The 19,198-nt window shown below is 38.7% G+C and overlaps 1 protein-coding gene across 6 annotated transcripts in view; it reads left to right on the top strand.

The window, feature by feature from the left end:
* Positions 1–19,198, top strand: part of GRAMD2B (GRAM domain containing 2B) — a 114,714-nt gene that overhangs the window by 59,456 nt on the left and 36,060 nt on the right. Inside the window, exon 1 of one of the 6 annotated variants that reach the window (XM_011358323.2) lies at positions 18,392–18,400. The exons of the other annotated variants lie outside the window; for them this stretch is intronic. The gene's annotated coding sequence lies outside the window, so the exon portion shown is untranslated. Of the gene's footprint in view, positions 1–18,391; positions 18,401–19,198 lie in introns of those variants that run through there. 6 annotated transcript variants of the gene reach the window in all.

The raw sequence follows: 19,198 nt of genomic DNA on the forward strand, positions 1-19,198 counted from the left end.
CGGCTTCCCCACCTAGAACCTAACCTCCTAGATAGTAACGGCTGGCATTTATTGAGAATACTTATTATATGATGGGCCGTATGCTCAACACTTTACACACATACAAAATGAGGTAGACACAACTATATCCATTTTACAAATAAGAACATTGAAGCTCTGAGAAGTTAAGCAACTAGACCGAGACACACTTAATAAGAGAACACCTCAGATTCAACTAACTCTAAAACCTGAACTTGAATACTTTATTTGTACTCCTCTACTCTAAAATCTATGATGGCCCTCCATGACCTACTCTAAAAAACAGGTTCCTCTACCAAGAATTTATGACCCTTAATGATCTGGCATATATAGACCATATTTCGACCTGATACTAGCCAGTATGTACATCTTTTTTAGCCAGTCATACTAACAGCCCTATACTTAAGAGGTAATAATACAGAAGAATAAGTTAACAGGTGTGCCAGATGTAGTACTTAAGAAAGGGTTCTTTGTTCTTCTCACCTCTATTCCTTTCTCTTAATATACTTCTATAAATCAACTCAAGTTTCCTTCATTTAAGACCTTCTTTTATCACTGGCCATTCTCATCTCATCCTATCACTGCTTACCTTGTATGTATGTGGTCAGCCCTATAAAATTTAGCTGTTATTATTACTATTAATATTTATTAGACGTTTAGTATGTACAAAGTACTGTTTTAAGTTGCTAACGTTTGTTAACTCACATACTGGTCTAATGCATATTAGTTAACTTTCCCCTAGATAGATCACAAATGCCAATCACATTTTTCCTCATTGAATTTCTCAGAGGCCCAGCAAAAAATCACTTTCAACAACCATCTGTGGTGAGCTAGGGAGGCTGAGACCCCATTCCCCCTCATTACGGCATATCATATGCTTATAGCTGACATTCAGCTTGACTATCTTGGGGAAATTCCATTCTTAAAATTTCTTAGTCAAATTTCTTATCAGTAGCAGTTAGCATTTTGAGGTGTGTTTAATTGCCTGAGAGCTGTGGCTTAGTTATTCATTTTTGTGGTAGAAGTGAGGCTGCAGATTTACTCATCACCAAAGTGCATATTTAATTATAAAATACAATGCGATTAAAAAAAAAATATCCCTTTTCTTACCAAGAATTGATCATTTAGATCCACACTTCCTTTTGAGATCCTCGTTTTTCCCCACTTTCATAACCTTTTTTATTCTGAATTTTATGTTCCCAATACATAGGTAGTTCTAACATAAATAGTTCCAACTTTTCTGACACACATTTTATGAGATACACTTTTATTTCTTAAAGTCTGTCGTGGATCTGACTTAGTAATGGCCAGGTTACTTTTAATGAATTTCAAAAAATATCTAAAACTGATATATTTCTGGGCAAAAGTCATCTTGATTCATTATTTCAAATAATGAATTACATTACATGTAATATATTTATAATGGAATTTGAGTTTTTTAACATTTACACTTTAATAACTTGGGCATAAGAATTTTGGAAATTTGTTCAACTCCATACATATGGAGAAAGAGAGGGTAGATATGAGCCACATAAACATTTACCTTGAAAGGAAGTTCTCTGGCATTATCAAGAAGCGATGATGATTTTAGGGCATACTTTGACATTAAAATGTGGATTCATGTGTAATTACCTGCGGTGAAAGCATTAATCATCCAGTTATTCCAGTTATCCCGTCTTTGTGCATGATATATTGTGGGTACCTGACTAGCAGAATAAGGGTTGAAGTTGAGAATGGGTCTTGAATTAGAAGCAAGAAGAGCAAAGACAAATAATTATTGAATATCTATAGCTTGATTTCTCAGTGCTTGCTTAACTCCAAACTTTGAAAGTGCCCATTTAGCAAGAGAATCTCTATAATACATATTACGTATGTATTATTTATCTTTCCATTTGTGTGTAACATAATTTTTAAAAATTTTAATTACAGGTCACTAAATTTTACAGATTACCCAGTGCACTTTTTAATATAAACGTAGAGGTAGGAAGAAAAAAATTGTATTAGACAATATGAAAATTATATTAAAGTAAAACAATCAATGGAGGAATTTGAAACGATGATGAGAAATAAACAGGGTGTTCTGGTTTAAATGTTTTGAAAAGAAATTGAATGAACCAAATCAGCTTTTTGGCTAGAGGTTGATATCATAGGAAATTTCTGATTTACCCGTAGTAAATAAAGTAATTAAGAATACAGGCTCTAGGAAACTAGGATTTGAAATCTGACTTTCCTGTCTCCTGGAAGTGTGAGCCTGGCAAGTTACTTAGCCCTCTAATTCTCAACTTCATCAACTATAAAGAGGAATACTTAAGTCAGCTGTTTCATATAGGCTTGCCTTTTTTTTTTAATTTTTTTTTTATGGTGACATTGGTTAACGAAATCCAATAAATTTCAGCTGTATAGGCTTGCTCTAAAGTTAGAATGGTTAATGTAAGAAATGTACTTCGCCTAGTGTCTGACATTGTCAATTCTCTATAAACTGTAGCTATGTTAGTCCTCACTGGTGAGGGTCTGGGACATGCTATCGGGTGGAGGTGGAAGGCTGACATAAAACGTCATTAAACTACATAGTCAAAATTCAAAAGGCCTAACCTCTTGCAGTAGTGTGCACCAGTGTTCTGTTCAGTGAGCCTGTGTTCCATCAGTTCAGCCGGAGGACAAAATTTTGTGACAGCTCTTGAGCATTTCCATGAATCCAACATGGCATCTTGGTTTTTTGTTTACGCTAAAAGGATCTCATGCCATAACTACTAAGTAAACTGCCAGCTTATTTACATACTACTTACTGATTTGGTATTATTACATCTTTTGTCTAATATTTTTTATCTGTGATCCATTGATTTCCACATCCTGCTTCCTGGCACTGAGCTTTTCTCTCATGGTTCCTCATCTTTAAACAGCTGAATTTTTTCCATTTGCTAAATTCCAATAGAACTCTCCTTCAACATCTTTCTGATTCTTTAAATCTCAGCTTTAGGCACTAAACACATTTTCAAATGGCATAAAGCAAAAAGTCCTGGAGAGAGACTGAGCCATCCTCAAGTTATCAGTTCATCTTATCTTCTCTGTTCCCCTCTTTAACGAGATGGATGATCCTAGACAAGCCCTTAGTAACATGAGTTAGCAATATCTGGGCCACTTATGCACTAGATCAAGGTCACAATAGTAATGAGACCTATTTAAAAAGAAAAGAGACCAAAGTGGAGAAATAAAAATGTAAAGTTAAAGACAATGAGTAAGGAGATAGGGAGAGAAAAGAAGTGAGTTGAAAAAGGAGGGGGAAATACTGAGTTTTACTGGAGAGAGAAAGAAAAAAATGCTAATTTACCATTAACCTGTATAGTCTGCTTCTATTCTGGCAGATGCTCCTCCTCTTTTCTTCCCACGCTTTTATTCTGTGTCCTGTCAATGAAGTCTCAGGCACTGAGATGGGTGGCTGACCTGCCTCTTCTCTGATGGAGATAATGGCCTGTGTACAGGTGTTGGTATTTTCTGAAAGTCCATATATATTAAGTGTATGATTATATCCATATTTGTTATCATTTAGATTTTTCAAATTATGTCTTCCATGTGCAGTAAGTTAAAAACTGAAAAGGACCTCAGAAATATGCTAATTTTTGTGTCTTTCACTATTAAGGATTATCTGAAAATAGTTACTTCGTGATCCAACAAGTTATTTGGAAACCCCTAGTGTGTACTACTGTAAAAAAAAGTATATTATGAATTGAGTAAAAGACTAATTCATCATGACAACTCATTATCACTGTGTTGTTTCTATAATTCATCAGAAAACAGCTCCTCATTTGAGTCTAACAACTTAAATATTGTGCTGGTTGCTTTATAGAACATAATGTGGTGCTCTGAAAACCTATATGAATGTTCAAGAATATATTTCTTATCTTCCCTTTCTCCTTGTCTTAATAATACAGTTCTGTAGTATATAAAGTTAGACTAGTTTTGACATGAAGTTGCTGATTTCTTATGCTTTTTCTTCATTTAATCAGAATCTTTTCTGAAAATTTTACAAAAAAAATTTATATTTTTTCTGAACTCAAATTCTAAAAATCACAAAATATCAGACCTTTCATCAGAACTTATGAGAGAATAATAAATAGCATGTGAGATAGGAGGAAGAAAATATTTAACAGTTAATAACGGCCAGAGAGATTTGCTCATGTTCTCAACCTTTACTGACTAGTTCTGCATGTTGGGCACCATGCTGAGTATCATGGCAGTCACCAAGATGAAGAGGAAAAGGCTTTTGTCCATAGGAAAATAGAGTAGAGGAAAGGAATATCTTAAGATTTGATCTTCCTTCAAAGAAGAGAGTAGGTGGCTCCAGAAAATATATCAAAGTTTAGATGAGATGAGGTAATATCATTGTTATGCACTACGTTATTCAAAGTGCTTTTGCGTATATACATTTGATGAAGTAGGTACTGTTATCACATTCTATGCATAACAGAGACATGGTAACAGAGACATGGTAACAGAGACATGGTAACTTGCCCAAGGTCATAACAGCTGTTAAAGTGTTAGAGCCCAAATTCAAGTACAGGCAGTCTAATCTGAATCAGCCTCCTAAAATCATTCATATACAATCTCACTTGATTTAGGAAGATCAAAGACACAGAAGGCAAAGTGGCTTCTATTAAGTGTCATGCATGCTTGATTTTTAACTTACATAGTTCTGTTTTCTTAACTATAAAACTAAGATTCATTTCCATTCTACAGTTCGAACATTGGAAGGCTTTCTAAAGTAGAGAACAAGGCAAAGAGCACCTTCAGCTATCACTTGGGCGCTGGTATCTTTGTGTATTATCAGACCCATGTGCCTCTTTGGATACTTCTGTATTTATCTGTGCTCAGACCTGACATTAGGGAACCTAACTGTTTCATCTGCAGCTTTATACTGTGATTTGCACAGCAGTCATGCATAGATTCCAATTTCTAAAAACCCTAGCCAGGCTTTAAAAATCTTCTTTGCACAAGTACAGAGTGTTTCAATAAAGTAACATGACTGATTTATTTCAAAAATCATGTGACTGTTTTCTCTTAAATAGTCACTGAAAGAACCCAAGAACCTTTCCAAAAATACTGCAGTTGCACAAAATCTTGTTTAAATTCTTCCTGCAGAGTTACTTTTAAAGCCTGGAGCCTATTCTTTGAATAGTCATAAGGTTGGCAAATCCTCTTCCTTTGAGAGTAAATTCAATTTTGGAAAGAGCCTGAAACCAAATTCGGTGAATAAGGTGGATAAAAATAGTTAAGTACCTTTAAACCACTCTATGGATAGGATCATTTTTTATCAAAACCAAGATATGACCATAAAATAATAAAGACAGTTTCTGGCAATACTTGCAACCTGGTTTCTATACTTTTATATTTAGGTGTATTACTTTGTACCCTCATTACGAAAACAGTGAAATGTTACTTGTTATTCTGTCCTAAGATCATTTTTTTTAGTATTTATGATAAACCTGGGTGGGTGTTAAGCATATCATAAGCACTGAAAAAATACTTTGAGGATGCAAATGTAACACGTGACAAATCTTTTTCTTGTGGAGTACACCCTGTATATCACAGAAAACACAATTTCTGAAAAAATTCCACGCGTTTAGACAGTAAAGTGAAGATTCAGCTATCACAATGTTCTTGTGCTACCTTCTAATTCATTACACAATGTGGGAATGTGTATCGAAATTACATCTTTTTCACATCCTCTCCCCATATAATGTTACACGAGATGGACTTTTTTCACTGCATGCAAGGCACTACTCCAGACTTTCCCACATGGGAGCTGTCAATTATCAGCATGAAGCTTTCCATTTCTAAATGTCACCTGCTAGTTAATGTGGCTAAGTTAGTTGATTGGTCTAGTACCTGGTAAGTCCCTGAGCATACTTACAGGCAAGCATATTTTCCTGTTCCCTATTCTTGACTTTTGGTCGGAATGGATTAGTAGCATAGCAGTTTTATCTGAGAATTGATTTTAATATTGTATCATTCCATAAATTTTATGCGATACATCTCCATTCTTCTCTAATCCAGTGTCATTCCACAAGCATTTCCCTACCACTTACTCTGTGCTAGGAAGACAAGATGTGTGCGATGCCCCTTAGAAGCTCCCGGTCTGGGGAGAGGAGAGCAGGGGACACACACAAACAGACACACGCATGTACACACCCCAATACTGTGTGATAAAAATTCCACAGTAGTTAGCAACCGCTAATGAGAAAGGTGTAGGCAATTTGTTTTTCTTGCGGTGAGCTGAGACAGGTGATGTTTGAAGTGAGGTTGGTGGCTAAGAAAGAATTTGTCCTCAGCTGGATGGAAAAAATTATTCCAGGTAAGGGAAGAACAAGGATAGAACACTTGAAAGTTCAGATTCATGTTTTTGATGAATACTGGGGGGTCTTCCGACTGGACTGGTTGGCGTGGGAGGACTAGCAGCAAGAGTGGAATGGGGAAGGACTCGGAGCCCCCATTTAGAATTCCCTTCGCTTTGGTCTCTTTGCTTCACTTCCTGCTTTGGCTCTACTACTGCTTCTTTGAAACTTCAGGGGAATCATTCTTTGTGGTCTTCAGTTTCCTCCCCCGTAAAGAGAGAGGGCTGAATGACCTGATTTGTTAGATCTCTTCCAACCTGAAGAGGACCCGTCTTTGAAGAAACTGCCCTACTTCTCTGAGCTCCTCTGTAGCCTTTGTGTAAAGAATTCCATCAGACTGAACGAACTGAGGAAAGCTTTTTGAATATGAATAGAATCCTTGCTTTCTCACTTGGTTTGTCCTCTTTTTTTATTTTTTATTTTTTCCTTGTATTTCTTTCCCTTCGTAAACCTATACCTGGTTAAGGCAGGACTGCCACTGGAACATACCTAAACTATCCTCTTGCGGGTTTATAGGTACACGTCAGCATTCTCATTGCATTCAGACAACCCTTCTTTGTCATTTGGCTGCAGGTGACAGGGCCACAGTGCCTTCTGGACCAGTCATAGTAGAAATGTCTAATCAGGTAACTTAACATGAAAACTAGAACACAAATGAGGACCAGATTCATTAACAGTAGGATTCTGAGTTTCTCTGGTACAGTTCAGATCTGAAAATAATCATATTTTGCACATGAATGCAGAATACAACTTAAGGTTAACAAGCCCTTTTTCTCAGACATGAAATCAGAGGATACTAGCTTACCATTTCAACTTAATAATTATTATAGCATTTTTAAGGCACTTTATATTCTTTAAAGTACTTTTATTTATATCAGTTGTTAATTTAACACAGTTTTTGAGGACCTACTTTGTTAAGCACTGTACCATTATAAGGACATTAGGATGTATTAGACATGGACCCTAAGAACATTAGAGCAGATTTCACTGTGATTTGAGCAACATGTTGATGACATTAAATATGAATTTCAATTTACTGCGATAAATAAGAATATGTACAGGCATTTTAACCCATTTCCCATTTGCCCCAAGGATACTCGCCAGCAGTACTTGCAGCTGCAGTGTTTACCCCGAGATAACTTGCAGATTACAGTCCTAACGTGACCCCCAAAGTTTGCCACAAAATATCGCGCTTTTGTTATTATTTTCTCATCACTCTAGTATATCGATAGTCTTTGGAAACGAATGACATCATTCTGTTAATAGCATTCTGTTGTTAGTAGTGGTATTTCCATTTACAAAATACAGTAATTCTTGATCACCGAAAATGTCAAATCCTAGAAAACATAGCATTCCTACATGTGAGGTTAACATCATTATCGAATAGCTGTTAGCCAGAAATTGATTTGATGAATCTGATTTATGTATAATACATTATGTATAATACATTTCTGTTACATTAGGATTAGACACAGTTCTGTTTAGAAATAACTCCAAGAACAGTTTTTCTATTTTATTTTCACATTGAAAACCAGTCAGATTTCCTTCAGCTTCAAAGAGCATGTTTATGTAAAATTAAATTAATGCTGGCAGCGAGCTACACAGTTTTTTTCCTCAACAGGAAATGGGTTAAGAGAATAGTGGAGAAGAAACTAGCCCAGTGTGGGGACTGAGTAAACTATTCTTAGAGGAAATGATACCTAAGTCTTGAAAGAAGAATAGGAGTTAGTACCCCCTGCCCCATCCCCGAGAGAGAGTGAGGGGGGAAGAGGGGAGGGGGAGAGAGACACCATTCTATCCGGAAAGAATAGCCCAAATGAAGGCACAGTGATATGAAACAGCCTGCTGACTACGCAGAACTAATATCACTAGAACATAAGAGTGTGTAATGCTGAATGGCGATACATGAGGCAGGAGGTGCAGACTGGAGGAAGATTACAGAGAGTGACCTTTTGTGCCATGAGGAACTTGGACTTAACCTAGAAGACATAAGGATCCACTGAAAGGTTTGCTCAGGGATGTGATAGTTACGAGTTTTTTAGAAATGACTCCAGTAGCAAGGTTATGAGATAGATTTGATAGAGGACAAAACAGGAAGCAGGGATTAGCTGGCTGTGAAATGATGGAGGTGAGATTGTTTTTGTAGGAGGAATGGGAGGAGAATGTGTTTGACAAATGTCAAGGGAATAAAATTGGAGAACCAGGTGGGAGATTGGATTGATAGACAGAGGAAGCTAGAATGACTTAGTTTCTCTCTCCAGAAAGGCTACAGAGATTGTGATGCCATTGAGCCATGATGGAACGTAAGAGGGATAGGAGATTTGAGTATTAAATGATGAATTCTCTTTAATAAAAGTCAAGATTGGTATGAAAATCTGTGCTATAAGAAGAAATATTTTTGGCCTTTGTTCCCACTTCCTGTCGGGGAGATCCTAAAATTGGAATTTCGTGAGTCATAGGACTGTCTTTTGTTTTTCACAAATAGCTCCTTTTGATCATGCCTGAATTTAAGATAATGAGGTGATTTAGGGTTAGGCCTCTAGGTAGCTTCAGGATGGGTCTGGTCACCAGAAAGGCCAAGTATTTTTCTGTCGTTGTTGTTTTGTTTTGTGGGAAGTTTTGGTGTTGTTGTTTAAGATCTAATCGGCTCTGTTGAATGATTCATGAATCCGGCAGCATCCCATCTAGTGAATAGAAAGGCTCTCCCAGCGAAAAAGGAACCCTCATACACTGCTGATGGGAATATAAATGGATATAGCCACTATGGAAAACAGTATGGAGGCATCTCAAAAAACTAAGAATAGAATTACCATATGACCCAGCAGTCCCTCTTCTGGATATTTGAAAGAACTTGAAAGCATTTATCCGCAAAGATATGTGCACCCCGATGTTCACAGCAGCATTATTCACAGTGGCCAAGACATGGAAACAACTGAAGTGCCCTTCGATAGATTATTGGATAGAGAAGATGCGGTACATTTATACAATAGAATATTACTCAGCCATAAGAAGAGACGAAATGCTGCCATTTGTGACAACATGGACAGATCTTGAGATAATCATGCTAAGAGAAATAAGTCAGACAGAAAAAATTGAGAATCATATGATTTCACTCATAAGTGAAATATAAAACTGAAAGCAACAAGCAAACATGACAAAGAGACAGAGACTCATGGACTTGCACTTGGATTAGTGGTTACCAGAAGGAAGGGGTGGGAGTAGGTAGGGGTAAAGAGGGTCAAATATTTAGTGACAGAAGGAAATTTAACTTCAGGTGATGAACACACAATGCAACATACACATGATATATTTGTATATTTGAAATCTATTTGATTTTCTTAACCAATGTCACTGCAATGATTTTAATTTAAAAAAAAAAGAAAGAAATGCTCTGTTAGGCCAAGTGTTTAGAGGTTAGTGCCCCACCCTCAAATTCCTGGGAGGGGAGGGAGCCTGGAGATTAAGCACTATAAAAATTTAAGATTTGATGAGCTTCTAGTTTGGTGAACACATCAGAGTGTTGGGAGGATAATGCACCCAGCGAGGGCATGAAAGCTCTACAAACCTCCATACCTTGCCCTACGCATCTCTTTCATCTGGCTCTTCTTGTGTTCTTTATGATAAACTGGTAAACGTAAGTTATACATTTCCCTGAAATCTGTGAGCCATTCTAGCAAATTATCAAACTGGATGGGGGCGGGGGGTCATGGGAACCCCTGATTTATAGTCAGTTGGCCTGGGACTTGCAGCTGGCATCTAAAGCGATGTCAGTATTATGGGACTGAGCCCTGAACCTGTGGGGTTTGTACTAACTCCAGGTAGTATCAGGATTGAATTGAATTGTTGGATATCTAAATGGTGTCTGGAGAATTAGAAAATTGGTTGCTGGTGTCAGAAAATACCCTAGAAGATCAGAGCTGGGAGACAGATTTGGGAATTGGCAGCATATAGGTTAATCATATAGTTAAAATCATGAGAGTGGATGGAATTTTCCAATGGAGAAGAGTAGACGACCAAAGAGAGAAACAAGGAATGATCCTGTGTCAGGACGAAGGTCAAAAGAAGAGGTTACAAAAGTGAAGGATAAATAGCACTGCAGAAAACAAAACAAAAATAAACACTGAAATCAAACAAAATGAAATGGAAACATGAAAAAACAAACAAGGGAAGGAGACTCTCTAGAGATAGTCCACAGGGGCAGGGTTTTACCAATAGCAGCATTAAGAAAACTCCTGAAATGCCCTTGGCATTTAGCAATATAGAAATCACTGGCGAATTTTGTCAGAGAAATTTTAGTGGAGCAATGGAACTGTAGGCCAGACAACTGAACTGGATTAAAAGGAAATGAAGAATCAGACAATATGGGCAGACTATGGCTTCAGGAGACTCAGCTGAAGAGTGAAGGAGAGGAAGGTAACTAGAGGAGGTGAAGTTGAAGGAAGGTTTTTGTTTTTAGATGAGAGCCTGGTGAGCTTGTACCTAAACTAGGACCAAGGCCCAGATGAAAGGGAAAAGATGAAGATGTAACACAAAGATGGAATAACTGAATAATCAGAAAATGAGCTTGAACATCAAAAAGAGAGAGACCTTGTCTTTTGAAACTAGAATGTACAAATATAGTAGATGCAGATATAGGTAATTACGGGTTAGGGGAAGACATGGTGCTGCACTCGTCTGAATACTTCAGATTTCCACGTCCTTAGCGAAGCTGTGACGTGGCCCCTTTCATCCAGAGGGAGGAGTTGTGTTTGGTTAGGAGCTCGAGGAGTATTGGAGAGGAAAATTTTTTCCTCCACCCTCCTAGGTTCTTCCAGCTGGTCTGGGAATTACATTGACATGAGACAGATTAAAAGGAGAAAATCAAGGAAAGGAAGGAAGTTCAGTGTTCTTCTTACACTTGCTGTTTCTCAAGTAACTTTAATCCAAAATAATCGGCATGCCACCTTGGCATATTTTGGGGTGGTCTGCCCCAGTTCCCATCAGGAGCATGGATAGTGTTTGGAATACAAATTAAGGGAATAGGAAAGGAAGATGTCCAAGAAATGCTGAGGGCCCAGCTGACAGACAGCAAAGGCACCAGTCCACAATAAGGTCTGATTTTTCCTTTAACAGTGCTCAGAATCCAGGGATTTAGAAGTTAAAAAGGCTAATTTTGAGCTGACCTTGGAGTGTTTCTGCTGAGTGCAGAAGGACTGGCAAAGCTGGAAACTGAAGGTGATCAATCACATATATGGTGTGAGCTGCTTCAGGAAACAAGTCCAGAAGGGATCCATAGACTAAGAGGACATGGAAATATCAAGGACTGTTGTCTGTCTCTGAGGCCAGAAGCACACATGGTGGGAGTGGTGAGGGCGGGAACTGGAAAGATAGAAGATTAGAGGCAGACAGTGAGAGGTTAGAGGTGTCGTATTGATGGGGGCTTTCTGTATGGAGCAGTCCGAGCAATGATGAAAGCCAGGCATTGTCCGTGACTTATGGGAAGTGAAAGTAAAGGTCACTGGAGTTACCGCCAAGTTATTGGATGCCATCCATATGGATGTTGAAAGATCCAGGTGTCAGAGTTCTCACGAAAGGAAACGTGATCAGTAGGTGAGAGGATTAAGGCAATAAGGAACATTAAATGCAGCTCGGTCAACAGTAACCCACAGGAGGTTGGACTTTCTGGATGGTGAGTAAAAATTGATTTTATATTTTGAACTCAAGTGAAATAACACAAGAGCAATTAGAAACAAGAATATTCACTAAGTTGACTGATTCCTAGAAATAAATTTTAAATCAATTACTTTTCATAACCAACAATAACAAATTTTAGAAAACTAATTGGAAAAGGTATAGACAGGCTACAAAAAATATAAAATACCCAGAAGTAAATTGTATAGGACTTAAAGTAAAACAATACACCTACTCAAGGAAACAACTTAAATGAAGATGTCTTATCTTCTTTAAAAGGAAAACTTAACATCCTAAAAATAGCTGTGTTCCTTAAATTCATAAGTTTGGTGTAACCGAACAGTGACTCTAAGAAAATATTACAGAATGATGCTAAAATTCTTTTGAAAGAATAAACATATGAGAATATCCAGGCTAAATCTAAACGATAGAAGATAAACTCATATTCTCAAAGTATAGGATTTAAATTTGCACATGAACCCCTAATTTCATCTTCAACCATCTTCTTTACCTGAGTATTTACATCAGTCATAATTATGAAGCAAACTTATTCAAAACCTTACTTAAAATTCATTTTCCAAGGTGTATTCAAATTTATGCATTATAGAACTTCTAGATTTTCCTGTAAGCCTCCTGCTTAAAATCCCTCCCTAAATATTTACTTGAAATCCACTCTCGTTCGAGATATTGTGCATAACTAGTGTCTCAAAATCCAGTGTCTCTTTTCCTTCTTTTTTTTAAAAGAACTTTTAAACAAATGAACATCTATGAGTATAAAAAGTCCATTGTAGTAACCTTTACAACCACAGATCATTGCAAAAAATAAAATAAAAATCACTAGTAATTGTATTTCCCAAAGAAAACTCAAACATGGTTTATATTTTGATTTGGGACAGTGCATTTAATCAGTACAGAAACTTCCTGAAGGTAGCATTACGTATTCATCATTAAAGGGGATTATTTTTCCAGAAGCATAGGTTTGTGCTGATAAATTTACCACTCTCTCCCAGCCCCCCATTATAAAATTACTGAGTGGTAGAAACAGAAGTAACTGATTGGCTTCCCACTTGGCCTAATAATCTTGGCCCGGTTGACATTCAGCTCAGTAGTTTTGAGATTTTAGTGGGTGTAAGACACAAGTCTTAAAAGGGTCTAAAGTAGGGCTAAGAATGTGCATTTTTATAAGCCCCTTCTCCCATCCCCCAGGTGGTTCTGACCTGGAAGGTCCTTAGCCCCCATTTGAGAACCACTAATTTACGGAGATCACAGACTGATCTTACCAGACAACATGTGGCTCAAAACACAGGTAAAATGAGCCATCGTGAAGAAAAGTTCCTCAACCTTATTTGTATTCTCAGTTCCGGTTTTGCAAGTGTTGTTTCAGCTGTGTATTTGCGTCATCAGCCTGTGTCTCGTTAATTAGTTAAAAGAAAACAGGGCCCCTCCACACAAAACCTGAGGCTGTAGAGCCCTCCCACACCTTTCACGGCTGTCTTCCCCTCTGTTTCCAGAGACACCTTTTACCCAGCCATCTACTGCTGTCCCAGTGGAGATGTGGACATAGTTGATGACTTTCCTCCACAGTACCCTTGCTGTCTTTCTCCGTAAAACCGGCTCTCTCTCAGCTATGATGGAAAGATGTCACCACTGACTTCATTCGTGTTGTTATGTTCAGATCAGTAAAAGATAGAGATGCCTTCCAACACCCCCGTTCCTCAATCCTGGCTTACCTTTTCAGAAATTATTTCAAAGAAATATAGATGGAACACATTGGGTTGGGGGCTGGGGGAGCAGGTGGCTGGTGATAAGGAACTTCAGGTACACGACAGAAGAAGGGCCCTAATACCCATTATCTCCCACTATCAAGCAAACCATACTATGCAGATAGCTGCCTTAATAAGCTGGCCTTCTGGCTTAGAAAAGACCTGTCCTCAACTGGCTATTTTAAAGTAATCTGCCCATTTGATACCTGAAGCCATTCAAGGAGAGGGTAGGAATTATTGTCACATAAGAGGTGTTTTTATTTTTTATGAACAGAATTCTATAGGTTTTTTTCCGCAGAATTGGCAAGAACCTCTTGCAAAGATAAAGAGGCAGGTACCATTGGTGGCATATATGTATGCTTGACAAATTCTGAGAATTTAGTCTTTTGAGTAAGCTGATCTTTGCACCTAGAACTTCATTTTTTTTTCAAGCCCACATACTGCTTGCCTTTTAGATAGGTACAGAATTGCCACTTTTCTGTGCTCAGGAAGTCTGACCTAACCCTGTGAATTCTCAAAGGCAAATGAGCATGTCTGCAGGAAAGCCCAGACAATCTCGAGTGCCAGCACAGCCGGAGACTTCGATGACACATAGTATTATTGATGGGCCAGAGGAAATGGGCATTTGAGCTATCACATCACCACCTGTGCCTGCTGCTGCTCAGGTTTCTGTCAAGACTGTCTCTTGGGTGTGAGCCCGGGAGGTTGGAGAGGAGCAGCTGCAGCGGGAGGCACAGGCAGGATACAGGTGTGGCTACATCATTCCACCTAGAGTCATGGTAGCTCGTCCATTCGGGTACATTCTGCTCACAATTACAACTAGCTTCATGTTGACCCATGTAATTGTGAATCTCTTTTTCTTCATCCTCCAAAAAACCTAATCTGGCCGAGGTGCTGAGATTAGGTAATGTCATGTCTATTTCTTCCCACGTTCAGAGGTAACCAGAGCAGCTAGGCTCCCTAATAAAAGGGGACCCCAGGAAGTAGAGATATCAAGGTGGGTGCTTCCTGTTGTCAAGCAGCGACAGCCCTGTGAACTAATGTGGAGAGCCTGACCTCTCCCAAATCCCACACTAGATACTCAAATATACCAGCAATGTGCCTAGAGATGATTTATTTAGTCCACTTTGATCCTAAATACTGGAGAGGAGGAAAATCATTTTCCCTCTACCATTTTGAGTTCTTAGCTGAGACTCCTATAATAAAAGACAGGTTAACAAGAGCAAAACAAACAGAAATTTATTAATGTATATTCCTCGTGTATATGTGGGAGATACCCAGGGAAAAATCAGTAACTCCCCAGATGGCTTTAGCATTTAGGCTTAAGTACCGTTCTGATAGAGAACAGGGAGGGAGGATATAGGTCTCTCGGGGGAGAGTAAATGATTTTCGGAAAGACCCATAGAAGGGCCCATGGAATAGATGGGAAGTATGATAGTTTCTGATGAAGTTGTCTGGGTGTGGTGTCGACTTCTCTCTTGTGATGAGTCAGATCCTCCCTGGTTGAAGAAACTCCCAGGGAGGGGATTTATGACTATTGAGTTCCTTTTGGATTTTCTGTCTTTAAGCAGATAAATTCAGAGAAGGCCTCTCCCTGCATTTGCTGTTCTTCAAGTGCCCACAGCTCAAAATAATCAATATACCGAAGTGGCATCTTTTGGGGTGGCATGTCCTGTTACTCTTCAACAATAATACGTAATGCCGATACCTTCCCTAAAGAACGGCTAGATTTCATGTATGTTTTTATCCTCGTTAATCCCTTTCGGGTTTGAGATTGTTATTGTTTACTTTTTTTTTCCTTAAAAAAAAAAAAAAGAATCCTAGAGCTACATACTGTAATAGTTACAGATGCAAAGATAATGTGGGGATCTGCTTCAAAATAGGTAAGAGGGGGGAAGAGTGGGCAGAGGCATAAATGAAACAAAACTGGCCATGAGTAATCATTCTTCTGTCTACTTTGTATATGTCATAAAATTTTCATAGTAAGTGGTTAGAAATTTTTCTGATCACTTAGGAAAATATGTGGGTACCTTTAATTATCCAGTCAGCTATGATGTAAGTTAAGTGTTAACCCTAAAAAGTAGACCAGTCTGATGGAATCTGTAACTGATCTTCAAACGCTGCCACTCGTCCTCTCGTCAACACCACCTAGCTTCATTGGGCAAATAGAAAATACATACACTCCCCTAAGCTCCTTTACCTAGAATTTTCTTAAATGAAAAAAAAAAAAAAGCCTATGTTTTCTAAATTCAAGTTTCATGTGACAGAGAGCAGCTCTATACACTGCAGCTCTGTTAACGCTTGTGGGAGAGAGGACTTGATGGGGAGGTGAGAAAGACAGGCTCTTATTAAGATGCTGAAATATGACAAACATCCCTTGTGAAGATGCCATTCCCAGAAACCATGCGTTGGACTACTCTAAACGAAGAAAGATCGTGGAACAGATTCTTCTTGAGCCTTACCTGTGTCATTTCAGAAGTGTTCAGTGAGGAAAAGCAGTCTTGTTTCCTCCAGTTTCTTGGAATCTGCGCTATCTAAACATCGTCCTTTACACTCTAAGCCCAGCTATGGCATGATGGCACCTCTCAGCAGTAAGAAGGAGCTCAGCTGGCCTTAATAAGGCAGACTCCACTACCTTTCACCCAGTTTTGTGGGAAGAGACAGTAAAGCTTCCTCAATGGAAATGTTTCTTCTTTACCCACAGCCTTTACAGGATGGATTTGTCAGATCTTTTTCTGGAAGTATTGGAAGGGCAGGCCACTGCTCTGCCAAAACTGCCCCTGAATTGTTTAGTCTAAGTTTGCCAGAGCATGACCCAACTCCCAGTAGAAAACTTCTCTGGTCTTTCCCATGCCAGTCTTTGCAAGTCTAGGAATTCCAAGTGAAGTTCATCCTTCCTGTTGCTATTTATACTATGCTGTCTGGTGTGGCCAAAAAGGGCTTTGGGCTGGAAATCAGAATGACTGGCCTCTGGTGCTGGTTTAAGGAACATGAGATACTTAAGGGAAATGAAGGGAGCACCTTCCTGCCTCCGGATACTAAGGCGTGATAAGACCCAGACCCTGCCTACCAGGGCTCATAGTCTAAGGAGGGGGAAGGCAAGTAAACAGTTCCAGATTGCAGAGGTCCTCCTGTACTCATCTTCGGCTTTATCCTGCAGGCAGTGGAGAACCAAAAGGGCTTTAAGGGGTGGGGTTGGGAAGATGATGTGACCATCATGTCATATTTGGGCTTTTCAAAGATCACAGGGCAAAGTGATTTTCCATATAGATGGAAGGAGGGGTGAGATGAAAGGAGGAAGTGTCGCATGTAACTCGAATGAGGTAGGGTAGGGAAGTGTAGTGGTCCAGGCAGGAGACCCTGAGGACCCTAGCTAAGCCAATAACTGGGAAAGAACAGGAAGGGGCATAACTGGGAAATATTAAGGAAGTAAAATCCATAGGTCTTGGTGTCTGATTGGGTTTGGTGGGAGACAGTCTAAGAGTGAGAATAATGGAGGTTCCATCACTCAGACTCTCTCATCTTAGTTTCCTTATTTGTAAAACAGATAACACGTTTCTTGCATACTTGCCTGGTAAAGTTGGCATGAGGGCCAGTATCGTGTGGGTGTGAATGCTCTTTGAGAACAGCAAAGCAAAGGTAAATGTCACCTGGAAAATCCAGTAGGAACAAGTGGCGAGGAAGAAGCGAAGAATAGATGTTTTCCAAAGCAATATATCTCCAGCACAGGTAGGGAAACTACATATTTGCTGTGAGAGAAATTAAGGACAGAAAGTAAGGATGTCAGATGTAAGATTTATTAAAATCTATTTAGACATACTGCTTATTTCCTTGAAAGAGGTACTAATTATCGTGTATAAATTGTATTCTAATTCTTCTGTCCTGTGCAAGTTAGTTGTCTTTAAAATACTTGGATGAACATTTCTCTTCAACAACAGTGAGGAGTAATTAGTTCTACAATTCCATATTTTGATATCTATAATAATTATGTAATTATATTATGATACAAATATATGTGATATATTAGCATATGATATGTCATGATCTAAATATTGAATACTTCTTGGATATTCCATATTGTTGACAATAACATATACAAAACACAGGCATAGTTTCCAGGGAAAAACAAAGATAAATAAGAGACAGTTAATAGGTTTACTTATTACATTAGTAGGTTACATTAACACTTTTCAACCTTACAACTTAAAAAAACTAAAAATGTACACTTTTTTATTTTTTTGCCTTACGAAACCATGAACTGTTTTCTTAAGTGTATCTAGTATGGAAGTGTTTTGGTTAAACCAATGCCTTTTACAGGAAAACTGTTTAGCATATAGATATCCTGTTTTTAAAAAGTGACAATAACTTTATTCTCTAGAGGTTGAGTCCCATTAATTTTTCATTAGAAAATAATCTGAGTTTTAATAATAGCATTTAAGCAGAGAAGTTTCACGTGTGCTAATGACACGCATAACGTCCCATGCCCATTTCGACCACTGCAGGAGATGTGGCATGAGTTTGGAAGCTGACTTCTGAGAAATTCCCATGTGGCGCAGCCCAGTGAAGATCTTGAGCTGCCCTCATACACAGGCAATTCTGAAGCATGAGATCAGAACACAGGAGACTGAGGAAGTAGTACTGTGAGTTTGAATGGGCGGGGGGAGAGACAAAGGAGAGAGGTTTCTCCAGCTCTCTAGTGCGATTTTGGACTCTTGTGGCAACTTTTAACTCTGCTGCGGTGCCCACATACCTTGGTCTTTTAGCTCTCTGGCTTTTGATCTTTTTTTTTCTTCCTTCCCTACATGGATGGGAAAAACAGAGTTCCAGGAAATGAAGGGTATAAGAGTAAAGAAAGCATTTTAGTCATCACAGATCATAGCCAGGGTGGCGGGAGGCAGCTCCTATCTCCCATGCTTTCAGTTCAAATGCCTCCTCCAACAGCTGAGGGCCAAATTAACACAGCTGGTCTCCACAGGGACAGGGATGGGGGGGTGGTCCTCAAAACAAAAGCAAACATTCTCTCAAGTCAGCTTCTAAAGGGCCCTGGATTTTTTTTTGAGAGAGAGAGAGAGAGAGAGAGTTAGTTTAAGCCTTAAATGTTACTGTGCTATTAATAGGTAAAATATTCCCTTTAGGCTAAATACACGCATTTCTGGCATGATACGTTCCCTTTCTCTTCAAATAAAAGTTATTATCATAGGTTTGGTAACAAAAGGAATGAAATTTAATTCAGGAGGAATTTGTATTAATGTAAAGGACTGTTCTGCCCATGAAACTTACTAGCGATGTCTCCCTCTAAGGTGACTCTCTCTCCTCCCTTTGCCTCTTTTCACTTACCACCTGGTCCTCATTCCTTCT

This window comes from Pteropus vampyrus, unplaced genomic scaffold (genome assembly GCF_000151845.1).
Source record: "Pteropus vampyrus isolate Shadow unplaced genomic scaffold, Pvam_2.0 Scaffold39, whole genome shotgun sequence".
In the NCBI taxonomy this organism is placed as follows: Eukaryota; Metazoa; Chordata; class Mammalia; order Chiroptera; family Pteropodidae; genus Pteropus; species Pteropus vampyrus.